This window comes from Geotrypetes seraphini, chromosome 9 (genome assembly GCF_902459505.1).
Source record: "Geotrypetes seraphini chromosome 9, aGeoSer1.1, whole genome shotgun sequence".
Taxonomy (NCBI): domain Eukaryota; kingdom Metazoa; phylum Chordata; class Amphibia; order Gymnophiona; family Dermophiidae; genus Geotrypetes; species Geotrypetes seraphini.
The window spans coordinates 117,345,028-117,360,655 of record NC_047092.1 but is presented as its reverse complement, the minus strand read 5'-3'; the positions used below and the strand labels follow the sequence as shown (position 1 = coordinate 117,360,655).

At 44.1% G+C, this 15,628-nt stretch overlaps 1 protein-coding gene across 1 annotated transcript in view; it reads left to right on the top strand.

Moving 5' to 3' along the window:
* The window catches only part of SNED1 (sushi, nidogen and EGF like domains 1), a 1,138,259-nt gene that overhangs the window by 330,927 nt on the left and 791,704 nt on the right, over nucleotides 1–15,628 (top strand). The window lies entirely within an intron of this gene.

The following is a 15,628-nucleotide window of genomic DNA, read 5'->3' as shown; positions in this document are numbered from 1 at the left end:
TACCATTCCAAGAGATTCAGATCTTCATTTTCAGTCAACTCATGGGGCTTCACCTTCCTCCATGGAGGCTTACAGTTCCCAAGCAGAATGTTTTCCTCGTTCCACTTCTCATGCTCTGAGCATGAAAAATCCTTTAACTCGTTGCTGAATCCAAAATCTAAGTCTTCAGACTCTAAAGTGTACAAACCATCTTCAGCGTACCAAAAGCGTTATACCCTAAAGTCTGTACCTTTGTCTAGACCAGTGATTCCCAACCCTGTCCTGGAGGAACACCAGGCCAATCGGGTTTTCAGGCTAGCCCTAATGAATATGCATGAGAGAGATTTGCATATGATGGAAGTGATAGGCATGCAAATTTGCTTCATGCATATTCATTAGGGCTAGCCTGAAAACCCAATTGGCCTGGTGTTCCTCCAGGACAGGGTTGGGAACCACTGGTCTAGACCACCACAGAAAAAGCAATACCAGCAACATCCTCAGAAGGCTCAGAACCCTGCTGCTTCCAAGGCAAATCAACCTTTTTGACCATCTCATGCAGAGCATAACATCAATCAGTATTTTTCTCGGGACAAGCAGGCATCATATTCTCACATGTGGGTGACGTCATCCATGGAGCCCGGATGTTGACAGTCTCACAAGCAGACTTGCTTGTAAAACTTTAGGAAAGTTCACGACTGCCGCACCGTGCATGCGCGAGTGCCTTCCCGCCTGACGTAGGGCGCACATATCCTCAGCGTCTCCTCAGTTTTCCGCAGAGACGACAAGCCACTCGTTTCGATGCTTTGCGCTAGACTTAGTTTTACTCGTGCCTTCTCTCACTGCAGCTTTACAGGGTCGCTGTGTTCATTTGCGTGTTTCATTAAAAAAAAAAAAAAAAAAATTTAGTTTCTTATTTTCTTCGTGTCACAGCGGGGCCTACTCTTGGCTTCAGCCTGCAGGCTTTGATTTTGCCGCACCCATGTTTCTTTCCAGTCCCGGACAGTCACAGGGTTACAAAGTGTAGTCTGACCACATTTGGAGTCGGGCACCCACTGTGCTACACTTACCATTTGATGTTGTCGAGCCCAGAAATGGATCGGCCTTTGCCTAAGGCCTTGAATCCCATTCCTGCCCCAACCTCGACTCCAGCACAGTTTTCTCCGGGGTCAAAATCTTCAACCTCGATCAAACCTTCCTCGATAGGGAAGTCTTCGTCTTCGGGGAGCTCAGCTAACTCTTCCCCTGGGGCACCGTTATCTTTGGTGTCTCCATCAGCTATGATTGCTAAGCCAACCCATACGGACATGCCACCTCTAGAACCAGTGTCCGGTGGGTCTGAGGATCTCCAGGATGCGTGTCTTGAATTGAGGCAACACTCTTCCTCGAGGTCGTCTTCCTCGGAGTCTATAGCCACACCAATTCTACCAGCTCCAGTGGTCTCAGTGCCAGCTTTGCAGAGTATGTTGGAAGTTATTCTGCATCAGGAGTTTGGTAACATGCTTGCCAAATTAACTCCTGCCTCGACCCTGCTTCCTGCAGGCCAGCCTGAGCACTCAGCAGTAATACAAGGAGTTGAGTCTTTGAGAGTGCCTCGAGAAAAACCAACACACTCTATACATTACATTACATTAGGGACTTCTATTCTGTCTATACCTTGCAGTTCAAGGCGGATTACAAAAGAGCTAACTGGACATTTCCAGTGAAGTTACAACAGTTTTGGGTTGTTTTTTGTTTTGTTTTGTTACAAGGGAGGAGAGGTACCTGGATTAATTCTGGAAAAACTTGCAAATTGGATATTAAATTGACTGTACGTTACTGTGTGATATAACAAATAGATTACAGTTACAGTACAAATAAGATTACTTTACATTTCAGGGATCTGAATACTTGGTTGGTGTTTTGGGAAGGAAGAGATTATTTAAGTGGAGGTTTTGGGGGAGTCGAGTCCTTCAAAGTGCCTCCAGAAATGTCAATGCACTCTATACAAGGAGTCGAATCCTTCAGAGTGCTTCAAGATCAATCTACACATTCTATGCAAGGAATTGAGTCTCTGCGAGTGTCTTGAGATACATCTGCACAAGGAGCTGAATCCTTATCAGTGTCTTGACTTTGATCTCCAACTTCCAGCCCTACCTCTACGCCTTCTTCGAGGCACAGGGTGACGACTCCTCGATATTCCTCATTGAGACTGCATTCGAGATCACTACCTCGTTCTCTGAGGCACAGTTCATCTCCACACTATCTGTCGAAATATTAATCGAGACCAAGGTCCTCTACTCAAGACATACTTTGTTTTTCGAGGCATAGACAATCCTCGAGGCAGCCACCTTCCTTCTCAAGGAAATCTACGGCAGAACCATTTTTGTCAGTTGAGTCCTTCTGTGTTTTTTCATCACCAGCTGGTTCTTTTTTGCCTATGGATTCAGATCTCAGGTATCAATATTCCACAGCGGCTTCACCCTCTTTCTCTGCCATGAGATGTACTTCGAGGGGTTCCCTGTCGCCTTTGACTCAACGGGATCTCCCCTCTTCTGCTTCGATGTCCTTTACTCAATTTTTATGCCAAATGAGTAAAGATCTTAACATCACTTTGCAGTCTGATTCAACATACTCTAAGGAGTATTTGAAAGAACTGGGTATACCTCATCCTCCTACGGATTCATTCAAATTACCCATGAATGGCATTCTCACTCAAACTTTCAAAAGAAATCTTGCTACACTGTGCCAGCGAAACTGGAATCTCGATATCAAATGGTTCACTGTATGGGATTTGAAAAGTCTCAACTATCCCATCAATCTCTTCTTGTTGGGTCTTCCTTGAAAACAACCAATCCGGCCAAGGTCTATGCCACAGTCTCACCTGGCTGAGAGAGAAGGGCCATGGATAAATTTGGCTGACGCCTGTATCAAAATTCTATGATGACAAATAGAATTTTAAACTACAACTTTGTCTTTACATCATATCTCAACTATTGGGTTAATTCTTTGCCCACTTTTTTCAAGTACCTTCCAGAGCATCGCCTGACAAGAGTTCCAGCATATGCATTCCACTCTGGGACAACTTCGCATACATATGGTCCAAGCTGCATATGATGCTTTTGAGATGTCCTCCAGGGCCACTGCTTTCTCGGTGGTGATGCGCCATCTCGCCTGGATCCACACCATAGATATGGACCCAAATCTACAAGATCGACTTGCCAACATCCCATGCCAAGGCAATGAGTTGTTTGAACATAAGCAATGCCTCCGCTGGGTCAGACCTGTGGTCCATCGCGCCCAGAAGCCCGCCCACGCGGCGGCAGGAAATTGTCCAATCCTTTCTTAAACCCCAGTACTGTACTCTGCCCTATTATGTCCTCTGGAAGCGCATCCCAGGTGTCCACCACACGTTGGGTAAAGAAGAACTTCCTAGCATTTGTTTTGAATCTGTCCCCTTTCAACTTTTCTGAATGCCCTCTTGTTCTTATATTTTTTGAAAGTTTGAAGAATCTGTCCCTCCCTACTCTCTCTATGCCCTTCATGATTTTGTAGGTCTCTATCATATCCCCTCTGAGTCTCCTCTTCTCCAGGGAAAAGAGACCCAGTTTCTCCAATCTCTCAGCGTATGAAAGGTTTTCCATCCCTTTTATCAAACGCGTCGCTCTCCTCTGAACCCTCTCGAGTAACGCTATATCCTTCTTAAGGTACGGCGACCAATATTGGACACAGTACTCCAAATGCGGATGCACCATTGCCCGATACAATGGCAGGATAACTTCTTTCGTTCTGGTAGTAATACCCTTCTTGATTATACCTAGCATTCTATTCGCTCTTTTAGCGGCCGCTGCACACTGTGCCGTCGGCTTCATTGTCATGTCAACCATTACCCCCAAGTCCCTTTCTTGGGTACTCTCATTCAATAACATCCCTCCCATCGTATAGTTGTACCTCAGGTTTCTGCTTCCCACATGCAATACTTTACATTTCTCAACGTTGAACTTCATCGCCATCTCATCGCCCATTCCCCTAGTTTGTTCAAGTCTCTTTGCAATTCTTTGCAGTCCTCCGTAGTCCAAGCTCCACTAAATAGTTTGGTGTCGTCCGCAAATTTTATTATCTCGCACTTCGTCCCTGTTTCTAGATCATTTATGAATATATTAAATAGCAGCGGCCCGAGTACCGAGCCCTGCGGAACACCACTCGTGACCCTCCTCCAGTCCGAGTAGTGTCCCTTCACCCCTACTCTCTGTTTCCTACCTGCCAACCAGTTTCTGATCCATCTGTGTACGTCTCCGTCCATCCCATGGTTCTTTAGTTTCCAGAGTAGACGTTCATGAGGCACCTTGTCAAAGGCTTTTTGGAAATCTAGGTATATGATGTCTATGGGGTCTCGTTGGTCCATCCATTTGTTAATTCCTTCGAAGAAGTGCAATAAGTTAGTTAGGCACGATCTCCCCCTGCAGAAACCATGTTGGCTGGTTATCAGAAGTTCGTTTCTTTCAAAATGTTCATCGATATTTTCTTTTATCAGTGCTTCCACCAGTTTCCCCAGAACCGAGGTCAGACTCACCGATCTGAAGTTTCCCATGTCACCTCTTGATCCCTTTTTAAAGATAGGCGTAACATTGTCTATCTTCCAATCCTCCGGGATCATGCCTGTTTTCAGGGATAGGTTGCAAATTTGCTGCAGTAGTTCCGCTATCTCCTCTTTTAATTCCTTCAGAACCCTTGGATGGATTCCATCCGGACCCGGGGATTTGTCAGTTTTTAGTTTTTCTATCTGCATGCGTACATCTTCAAGGCTCAGTTCCATGGATGTTAATTTTTCTGCTTGATTTCCATTGAAGAATTGCTTAGGTTGGTTGTGTCTTTGTTTGTAAATACAGATGAAAAGAACATGTTAAATCTTTCCGCGACCTTTTTGTCCTCCTTCACCACTACCTTCCTGTCTCCGTCATCCAGCGGTCCCACCTCCTTCCTAGCCGGCTGCTTACCTTTAACATATCTAAAAAACGGTTTGAAATTTAATGCTTCCCTGGCTAGCCTCTCTTCATACTCTCTTTTGGCTTTTCGGATCACACTGTGACATTCTTTTTGATACTTCCTGTGCTCTTTCCAATTTCCCTCAGTTTTGTCCTTTTTCCATTTTCTGAATGAATTTTTCTTATTGCCTATCGCTTCCTTCACTATATTAGTTATCCATGCTGGGTCTTTTGTTCGACTCTTTTTGTACCCCTTTCTGAATCTGGGGATATACAGATTTTGCGCTTTGCTCACTGTGTCCTTGGAAAAAAGACCAGGCATGTTCTACTGTTTGCCATTTTTTGGAAATGTTCCTAAGTTTATTCCTTACCATTCCTCTCATTGCTTCGTAGTTTCCTTTCCTGAAGTTAAAAGTTGTCACTATGGTTCTCTTTCCTTTTGGTATTCCTACCTCAACCTTGAACTTGATCATATTATGATCGCTGTTCCCCAACGGTCCCACTACTTCCACTTCCTTTGCAGGTCCCCTTATCCCATTTAGGATTAGATCCAGAGTGGCATTTCCTCTCGTCGGTTCTCTAACAAGCTGCTCCATGAAGCAATCTTGTATAGCCTCCAGAAATTCTGTCTCCTTAGCGCATCTTGAGCTTCCAAGACTCCAGTCTATCCCGGGGTAGTTGAAGTCTCCCATAATAACCGTGTTACCGCTTTTGCATTCTCGCTTCATCTCGGCTTCTATTTCTTCATCGATATCTCTATTGAGGCAATTACAAAGTGCTTGTCTGAGCATGAGAAGTCCTTTGCCCCCATCATCAGATCAAACCCGAACCCTTCCACTGATAAAGGTTATACACTTCCTCCATCTTCCCAAAGACATTTCCCTCAGAAGGCAGCACCTGATTCAATGCTGCCTCTTAAGAAACAGCAGCTCAACAGCAGCAATTGCAGCAGCGTAAACCTCAGACTCCTGCTGCACCTAAGTTTTCTCAGTCTTTTTAACTAACTCACACAGAGAACATAACCTTCCTTGTTCTACCTCTCTCATCTCTTTTTTCCATAGGGGGTCATTTCCATAATTTCTACCTCACTCTAATCTGGGAAGGCACCTCTCTGCACTTCCTTCTGATTACAAAAGAATATCCTTTCAATCTTTCCGGACTACCTTTCTTCTTCATGAAGCTTAAGCTCCGCTTTGTCACCATGTCATCGAGGAGGTTCCTCTGGAACAACAGAGCATGGGGGTTTTACTCCCATTACTTCCTTGTCCTGAAAAAGATGTGGGATCTGCAACCTATCCTGGACAAATTCCTTTTCAGAGATTAATTTTGAATGCTGTCTATAGCATCATTGTATCCTCTTCTGGGTCAAACCGATTGGTTATGCTCCATGGATCTCAGAGGCTTACACGTTTCTATTCATCCAGCCACTTACAAGCTCCTCAGATTTCAGGTGGGAAATCATCATTTTCAGTAGAGTGCTGTTTTTTGGATAGATCATCTTCCAGAATTTTCATCAAGTGCCTGGTAGTGGTGGCAGCAGCTCTGCGCAGCCAGGGTCTCCAGGTATTCCCATACTTGGACGACTGGCTCATCATAATTCAACATCTCAGGGGGTTCTTGTAGTGACCCAAGTGATTATTTGGTTCTTCCAACAATTGGGATTCAAAATCAACTTTCCAGAATCCCAGCTCCAACCCTCTCAAAATCCTACAGTTCATGGAAGCTGTACTGGACCTGTGCACCTCAGAGCATTCCTTCCTTAACAAAGTCAGGATGCTCTCATTTAACTTTGTCACAAAGTGTCATCCCTCACTTCACTTTCAGCGAGACACATGATGGTTTTCCCAACCCAGCCCATGTGCCTAAGGCTCCGCCCACAGGAGGGGCCTAAGGCTACTGGGCCGATTCCGGTTGGCCCAGGTGCCTTAGGCCTCACCTGTGGGTGGGATTTGAGGTGCCTGGGCCAATCAGGTCCTAAGGCCCACCATTATGAGGATGGCGGACCTGCCATGGCTTGGGATCCGTCCATCCATCCAACTTTTTCACAGGTACTGGGGTGGAGGGTTTGCGGGTACGGCGGGGAGGTCTCACAGGTCAGTGGGTGGGGGAGGTGTTCGGGCCAATCAGGAGTTCAGGGGACAGTAGTGTGAGGGTTGTGTCAGGGCAGGAGGGCCTGGATCCCTCCTGCCTGGATCTTAGTGGGGGTGGGGGTAAGTAAGCAAGAGGGGTTGGGCAAGAGGGGTTGGGCTCCCTCCTGCCTGATCTTGTAGGGGGGGTGTCATCTGGCAGGAGGGCTTGGGCTCCCTCCTGCCTGGATTGAGTCATGGGGGAGGGGTGGATCGCTGCAGGAGAGATAGCTCATCTCTCCTGCTGCGATGGTGATCACCCACCCCCCGAACGGTGGCAATTCGGGGTGAGGATCGCCGACAGGGGAGATGCCCTGCCGCGATGCTCATCCTGAAGTGCCGCGGTTCAGGGGGTGTGGGCGATCACCATCGTGGCACCTCTCATTGTTGTCCGGATTCTTTTTCCATTCTGGTTAGCTTGGAGGTCACCCACATGTGAGAATATGCTGCCTGCTTGTCCTGGGATAAAGCACAGTTACTTACCATAACAGGTATTATCCAGGGACAGCAGGCAGTTATTCTCACAACCCACCCACTTCCCCTGGTTGGCTTCTTAGCTAGCTATCTGAACTGAGGTGACACTGAGGAGACGCTGCCCTACGTCAGGCGGGAAGGCACTCGCGCATGTGCGGTGCGACAGTCGCAAACTTTCCTAAAGTTTTACAAGCAAGTCTGCTTGCAAGGCTGTCCACATCCGGGCTCCATGGATGACGTCACCCACATGTGAGAATATCTGCCTGCTGTCCCTGGATAACACCTGTTACGGTTTATCTACTGTTTGGTTTTTCGTTTTCTAATGTGCTGTTATTTTGCTTTCAACAGGCCTTCTCGCTCCCAAAGGGGACCGCTGCCGACTCCGCCTACAAACTTTCAGTAGCCTCCCCCATAAAACCACTTCCTTTGCGGCTCCTTTATGCGCTCCTTCATGCAGCTACTTCATACGCCTTCTCATTTTTGCCCCATTTACTCTTTAAGCTATCTTATAGCTCTAATCCTTCTTTTGCTCCTAAATACTTTTCTCACCTACGGCTCTATCAATACGGTTCTTCCATACCTCTCTATCGTTTCCTCTTCTCCCATCTCTTACAATAACACTACACTTATGTCTTCCATCCCGGTCATATGGGGCCGCCGACCCCTCCCTCGACCACTAATAAATAATCGTTCTAGATGTCTTACTACTATTACTACCACTACAGTTCCCACTACCCTTCTGTCATCATCACAACAAATACTTAATCTCAACATAGGTCTTTTAAACGTGCTTTCCATCAAAAACAAATACCATTTAATCCATGATCTTATCCTTGAATATACCTCCACATCCTCTGTTTAACCGAAATTTGGCTATTTCAGGGGGAGGAGGCCTATTTGACCCAAGCCTGCCCTAATAACTACAAAGCTAAATCCCAACTTCGTTCACATAAAAAAGGAGGAGGCCTTGCAGTGATTTATCAGAATTCCATCCCTTTCCATTCTGACATCCCTACTCCATGCAACAACCATCTGGTAGAAACTCTTCAATTTTCCATAAAACATTCCCACCCCCTCAATTTCCTTCTTACTTATCTTCCCCCCCCTCCCCCCCAGTTACAAAATCCTCTTTAGCCGCCCTTATTTCCTCTATTTCAGACTTTAACATCTCTTACCCTAACCCTCTTATCCTCGGAGATTTTAACATTCATTTCAATCTTCCCAACAACCGCAACACAGCAGAATTCCTGACCTTAATCTCTGATTTATCTCTAACTCCATTATTTGCTTTGCCCACCCACTCTGCTAGACACACCATAGATATGATATTCAGCCCAACATTCATTAGCCATCTTCTTCAAAACTTTCAAACTCATCCTCTCCCTTGGTCTGACCACGTTCTTATAAACTTTCAACTACATTCTTTCACCCAACCATTTTCCCCCCAAAAAACTACATACACCACCAGAAATCTCAACAAAATCACCTCTTCCACTATTCAGGACTCTCTCAAAATAAAACTGCAAGATTTCTCTAATCTTCCAATAGAAGAACAATTTTCTCTTTGGACTACTTCAACAAAATCCTTAATGGACTCTCTTGCCCCTCCCCCCCAGGAAAGATTACCAAAATCTCAACCAAACAGGAAACCATGGTACAATGACCAACTCGCCCTCCTCCACCGACATCTCCGATCTATAGATCATAAATGGCGGAACAACAAGCAAAAAAAGAATATTATTCTAAATTCATTACCACAACCCACAACTCCTCAGCACTTTTCAATATTGTTCAATCACTATCTCCATACTCTAATAAGAACCCCCCCCACTACCCATTCAACCACCAGCCTCCGAGCTTGCACGCTTTTTCGATAACAAAATTAAAGAGATCAGATTCCACCTCAGTCAATCTCCCCACACTCTGCCTCAAGATAACACCAACAAGTCGACTCTTCTACCTTTTAGTACCTGTAACAACTTCACTCCTCCTTTATTAGCAAACCTTCAGAAAACACTTAATAGAAAGTATCCCTCCCTTAATTCTCAAAAAATTCTTCCCTCTCTTTGGACCATTCCTATTGGAAATGGTGACTAATAGTCTGTCTAATAGTCTTGTTCCAAAAGCCTGGAAATCGGCTCTTGTTTTCCCAAAATTAAAAAATCATAACTCAGACCCAACCTCGTTACTAAATTTCCATCCCATTGCCAATCTTCCTCTCATCTCTAAAATAACTGAAAAAATCATACAAAACCAACTAGCCAAATTTATCGATAAAACCAATGCTTTACACCCTCACCAAACAGGCTTTCGCTCATCCTACTCCACCGAAGTATCATTATTAGGACTTCTTTCCACTATATACTATTTCCTTGATCACCGAAAATCTGTTCTCCTTATCTCTCTTGATCTTTCAGCCGCGTTTGAAACAGTCGACCACTCTCTCCTCAATTGCCTTAGAGACTGTGGTATTACTGGTCAAGCTCTGCTATGGTTTATCTCATACTTTACTGATCGTAATTTTAATGTCTACTCAAATAACGAAACTTCTTTATCTATAGCTCAAACTTACGGTGTCCCACAGGGTTCTATTCTATCTCCTCTACTATTTAAAATCTTCATGGCTCCTCTTCTCACTCTAGCCCAGTCAAAAGGCTTCACAATCTTCGCCTGCGCAGATGACATTCAAATACTCTACCCCAATGATACCACAAACATCTCCGATATACAAGAAATTAATTCAAAATTAGACAAAATAAGTGATTGGCTTTTTTCAAATAAACTCTCCCTTAATATTAATAAATCATGTGGTGTACTTTTCTCAACCAACCCCAATGAATCAGTAACAGGAAAAATTTGCCTTAAATCTCATCCGGTCAAAATGGAAACAAAAATAAAACTACTAGGGGTTACCATAGATAAAGATTTAACCTTCCATGATCATATCAGTTCAGTGGTGAAAACCTGATTTTACAAACTCTGACTTATCCGATCTCTAACCTCTATCCTTGAAATCAATCAAGACCCTAGTTCATTCACTAGTCATCTCTCATCTTGACTACTGTAATTCTCTTTACAATGGAATTCCGAAAAAAGAAACACGACGTCTTCAACTTATTCAAAATACTGCAATAAAACTTATATATAAGCAAGGGAAATATGTCTACGTCACCCCTCTTTTGAAAGAAGCACACTGGCTACCCATTACACATCGTATCACTTACAAAACTCTCATGTTGGTCTTCAAAATCAAATCTTCCCGTCAACCATCTTTTCTTGACAAACTCCTTATCCCGTTCTGCCCATCACGGACTCTTAGATCTGCTGACCAGAATTTACTATCCGTCCCTTCTATAAAGGCATTCTTCTATACTAGGAAAACCAACATTTTAGTAGTGGCTCCTATTCTATGGAATGCCTTGCCATCCCAACTTCGTCAGGAAAAACTTATTGATAAATTCAAGACTAATCTGAAAACCTTCTTATTTCAAGACGCATTCTATTGCTCATGAATCTCCCATTTCCAATTCACCCAACCGCTTTTATGAAGCGACCTCACTCCCTTCTGTTCCTTCCCTCCCCCTCCCTCTCATATTCAAAACTTTTTTTTTCTCATTTCTTTTACCCTCTTTTCACCACTAATGATGTAACTTTCCCCCTCCCTCGTCAACCCCACTTTCATGTCTGTCATTGTCAATGTCTTTAATTGTTCACTTCCCCTTTTGCTCTTTTATTTAGTTTTACAATCTACAAGCATAATTTTACTTTATTTTATCTTTTATTGTAAACCGGCTAGATACCCGTTGATGGTCGGTATATTAAAAAATCAATAAACTTGAAACTTGTAACTGTGCTATCTCTGTCTCCCCCTCTTCCCATCGGAGGTCATCTACTCTATCATCATTGGAAATTAATCACTTCTTTCTTTTTTTTAACTTTATTTAGTTTTTAATGCCAACAAAAAGTGCAATACAATTTATATACAAATAATAATAATCAACCAAGCACTTATAATCAATCAGTATCTATACAAAAGATAAAAATTCCTTCCCCCATCCATCATTACCATCAGGAATAATACCAAAACAAAAAATATACCCTCCTCCCGCTCCCAACCCCCATGGATGTGGGGGTGAAAAACAACGGAAAATAAAGATAAACGACAACTATAGGCATCAATGGACCCCAAACTAATTTGAATATCTTATTATGCCCCAGCATGTCAGCATTCATTTTCTCATATTTATAAGTTAAACATAAGTTCACCCACCAAAAAGGAAAACTAAGGTTATCCCAATTCTTCCAATTGTGAATAATCATTTGCATGGCTATCCCGGTCATAATAAGGAAAAGCCGGCATTTATATCGATCCATGGGGGGGGGGCTTAATATGCAATAATCACTTCTGATCTCTGGTTCTCACAATCATACATGTAGGTTATTCTCTTCATTTCCTTCATACTCTCCCAGATCACCCACCAAGAGAGTTTCCTTCCAACCCTCTTCAGGCCTCCTTTCTTTTCCAGGAAGTTGAAGCTCTGTTCATTCTCAATGCCATCAAGAAGGTTCCTTTGGAATAGAGGAACACGGGGTTTTACTCCCGGTATTTCCTTCTCCCAAAGAAGACGGGAGGTCTCCGACCGATATTGGATCTCAGAGCTCTCAACAAATTTCTTGTCAAAAAATTTTGGATGCTATCTCTGACTTCTTTATATCCCCTTATGGATCACAATGATTGGTTATGCTCTCTGGATCTCAAGGAGGCTTATACTCACATTCCCATTCACCCAGCCTCTAGCAAGTTTCTCAGATTTCGGCCTTGCATCATCTCCCAGAGTTTTTACCAAGTGCCTGGTAGTAGTAGTAGCAGCTTTACGAAGTTACAGACTCCAGATTTTCTATATCTAGACGATTGGCTCATCAAAGATCCTATGTCTCAAGGGTTTACTATAGCGACACAACATCCGATACAGTTCTTACAAAATTTGGGATTCAAAATCAACTTTCCTAAATCTCAGCTACAGCCCTTTCAGACTCTGCAATTTATTATTGGAGCTCTTCTAGATACTGTACAACTCAGAGCATTCCTTCTTCAGCAGCGCCAAGATGCTCTGGTACAACTTTGTCATCAGGTGTCCACCCTTCCTTCACTCTCAGTGAGACACATGATGGTTCTCCTAGGTCACATGGCCTCTACAGTTCACGTGACTCCTTTTGTCAGACTTCACCTAAGAATTCCTCAATGGACATTGGCCTCTCTGGTCACAAGTTCTCAGTCCGCTCTCCTAGCACATTTCAGTGACATCTTCTCTTCGGCAATCCCTTCAATGGTGGATGCTCTCTTCCAATATTTCCAGAGGTTTGCTGTTCCAAACGCCCCCTCATCAGAAGGTTTTCATGACAGACTCCTCGACCTATGCTTGGGGGGCTCATCTAGATGGTCTCTGTACTCAAGGGCATTGGTCCACCACAGATCATCGAAATCACATAAATCTGTTGGAACTCAGAGCGATCTTCAATGCTCTCAAGGCTTTTCAGCATCTTCTTCAGGATCAAGTCGTTCTAATTTGTACAGACAATTAAGTAGCCAAGTACTACGTGAACAAGCAGGGAGGAACAGGTTCCCTTCTCCTTTTCCAGGAAGCTCAGAAGATTTGGAATGTGGTAATCCCTCACAACATTTTTCTGAGAGCTGTCTATATTCAAGGAGAGAAAAACTCACTGGCGGACAAATTAAGTTGTATCCTACAACCTCATGAATGGACGCTCAATTTACTGACTCCATCAAATTTTTCTCAGTGGGGGACATATGCAGTTCTGGTGCTCAGATATGCTTGTACTGACAATACATTTTTGATTATCATTTCGGTTAAGCTATACTTCTACACTTATTGAGAAAAGAGGGTATTGGACTATGATATCATGACAATTTTTTGATTTGGAGTTGTAGCACCTGTTGAAGTTTTTTTAGGACCCATGAAGCCTTTTAACTGAGGTTCCTTTTTCTCCAATTTTTATTGGTGCTCTTCAATCTAGACAATGAGCGGTTTTGAACTTAGCAAGGCTGAAATAAGTGTCTAGCATGTATCATTTTTTCTAAATATTGTGATTGAACATATTTGCCTCTCAATTTATTATAGTGATTTCAATTACCCCAACATTGACTAGTTAAATGTTATATCGGGAAGTGCGAGGGAGGTAAAATTCTTATATGTCAAAAATGACTGCTTCTTGGAGCAACTGGTCCAGGAACCAACATGAAGGGTTGCTATTTTAGTTTTGGTCCTTAGTGGAATGCAAGACATAATACAGGAGTTAATTGTGTTGGATCCACTGGGAAACAGTGATCATAACGTGATAAAATTTGAGCTGATACTGTGAGTAATGTCGCAAAAGAAATCTACTGTAGGGGCATTTAATTTTCGAAAGGGCGACTATGATAAAATGAGGAAAATGGTTTTAAAAAAAGCTAAGGTTAGGACTGTTAACCAGGCATGGATGTTATTTAAAAATACCATTGTGGAAGCCCAGACAGATGTATTCCACATATCAGCAAAGGTGGAAAGAAGAGGAAACGAGAGCCAGCATGGTTACAAGGATCGCTGGCTGGCTGTAGTGAACCTTGCAGGCCGTTGACCTCGGTAGCATGTTCCCTCTGATGCAATCCCGTACGTCAGAGAAAGGGCGGGATCGCGTCAGAGAGAATATGCTACCATGGTCAACAGAGGCCTGCGAGGTTCGCTAAAGCAGGCCAGCGATCCTCAGCAGGCTGCTCTGAAGAGGAGACCAGGCGAAGGCAGACACATGTGAAGAGCAGCAGCAGCAGCCACTGCCACTGGCTGGCCAGAGGAGACCAGGAAGCTGGGATGGAGGGAGGGTAAGAACGGCAGGCCAAATATGAAGGTGAGACCGGGAAGAAGGGGAGAAAACATGCAGGCCTTCGGGACAGGGGCGGGCCCTGGTGTAGAAGTGCCCAGAGGGAGAGAAGGAGGGGTCCAGACGTGCATGTGCTGGACTGAGGAGTGAGGAGAGAATAAGGATACAGACATTTAGGGACACAAATGGGGATACTGGATACTGCAGGGAACAGAGTGGCCAAGAAAATGCTAGATCAGGGGTGGGTGAAAAATGACAAAGGGAGATTATAATCATGGAGAGAGGGAGTAGGGACACAGAGTGGATACTGGACATGTGGGAGGGGAAAGCAGGGAGGAAAGGGGAAGATGCGCAATGGAGAGGGGCAAGAGAGGGAATGCTGAACAAAGGAAGGGAGGGATAGAAAGAGAGGCTAAAAAGAAAGGGAGTATGTTTGCTTGGAGGGAGATTGGGGTGGAGTGGGGAAGAAATAAAACAGGAGAGGGAGAGAGATGGTGGGCAATGAGATGGAGGGAGGGAGGGAAGGAACATAAATACAGAGAAATTGGACACAAGTGATGGTGTGGAGGGGGGATAGAGATACTGGATAGAAGGGTAGTTGGGAAGAGAAACAGAGAGATGATGGACCCTGGGGTGGTGGGGAAGGAGGGAGAGAAGCTGGATGATAGGGTAGTTGAGAAACGGACAGATGGTGGATCTGGGATGGAGGGGTCCATTGCTGCAGCTGCAAATACGGACACGAAAAAAGGAAAGATGCCAGACCTCCGGGGATGGGAAGGGGAAGACAGAGATGGAAGATTAATGGTTAGCACGGAGAAAGAAGAAAACGACAAATGGGCAGGAGACCCTGGCAAGCAAGTTATCAGAAGACAGAGCCTGGGACCAACAAAAGGTAGAAAAAATAATTTTATTTTCTGTTTTGTGATTACAATATTTATTTTGTTTACACTACAGAGTCGGTATGGGGTTGGAGACATTGTAACCCTATATTTCTGCTAAGACTAAGCCTTAGTCACTTAGGGCTCCTTTTATGAAGGTGTGCATTTAGCGCACGCTAAATTGGTTAGCGTACCTTAATAAAAGGACCCCTAAGTATCTTAATTAAAAATCTGGCCCGCGACTTAGGTTTTTTTCCAGATTTCGGCCCCCTATGTGATTGAGTTTGACACCCCTGCACTAGAGGGAAAACCTCTATCTGCTCATCCTGTGGTT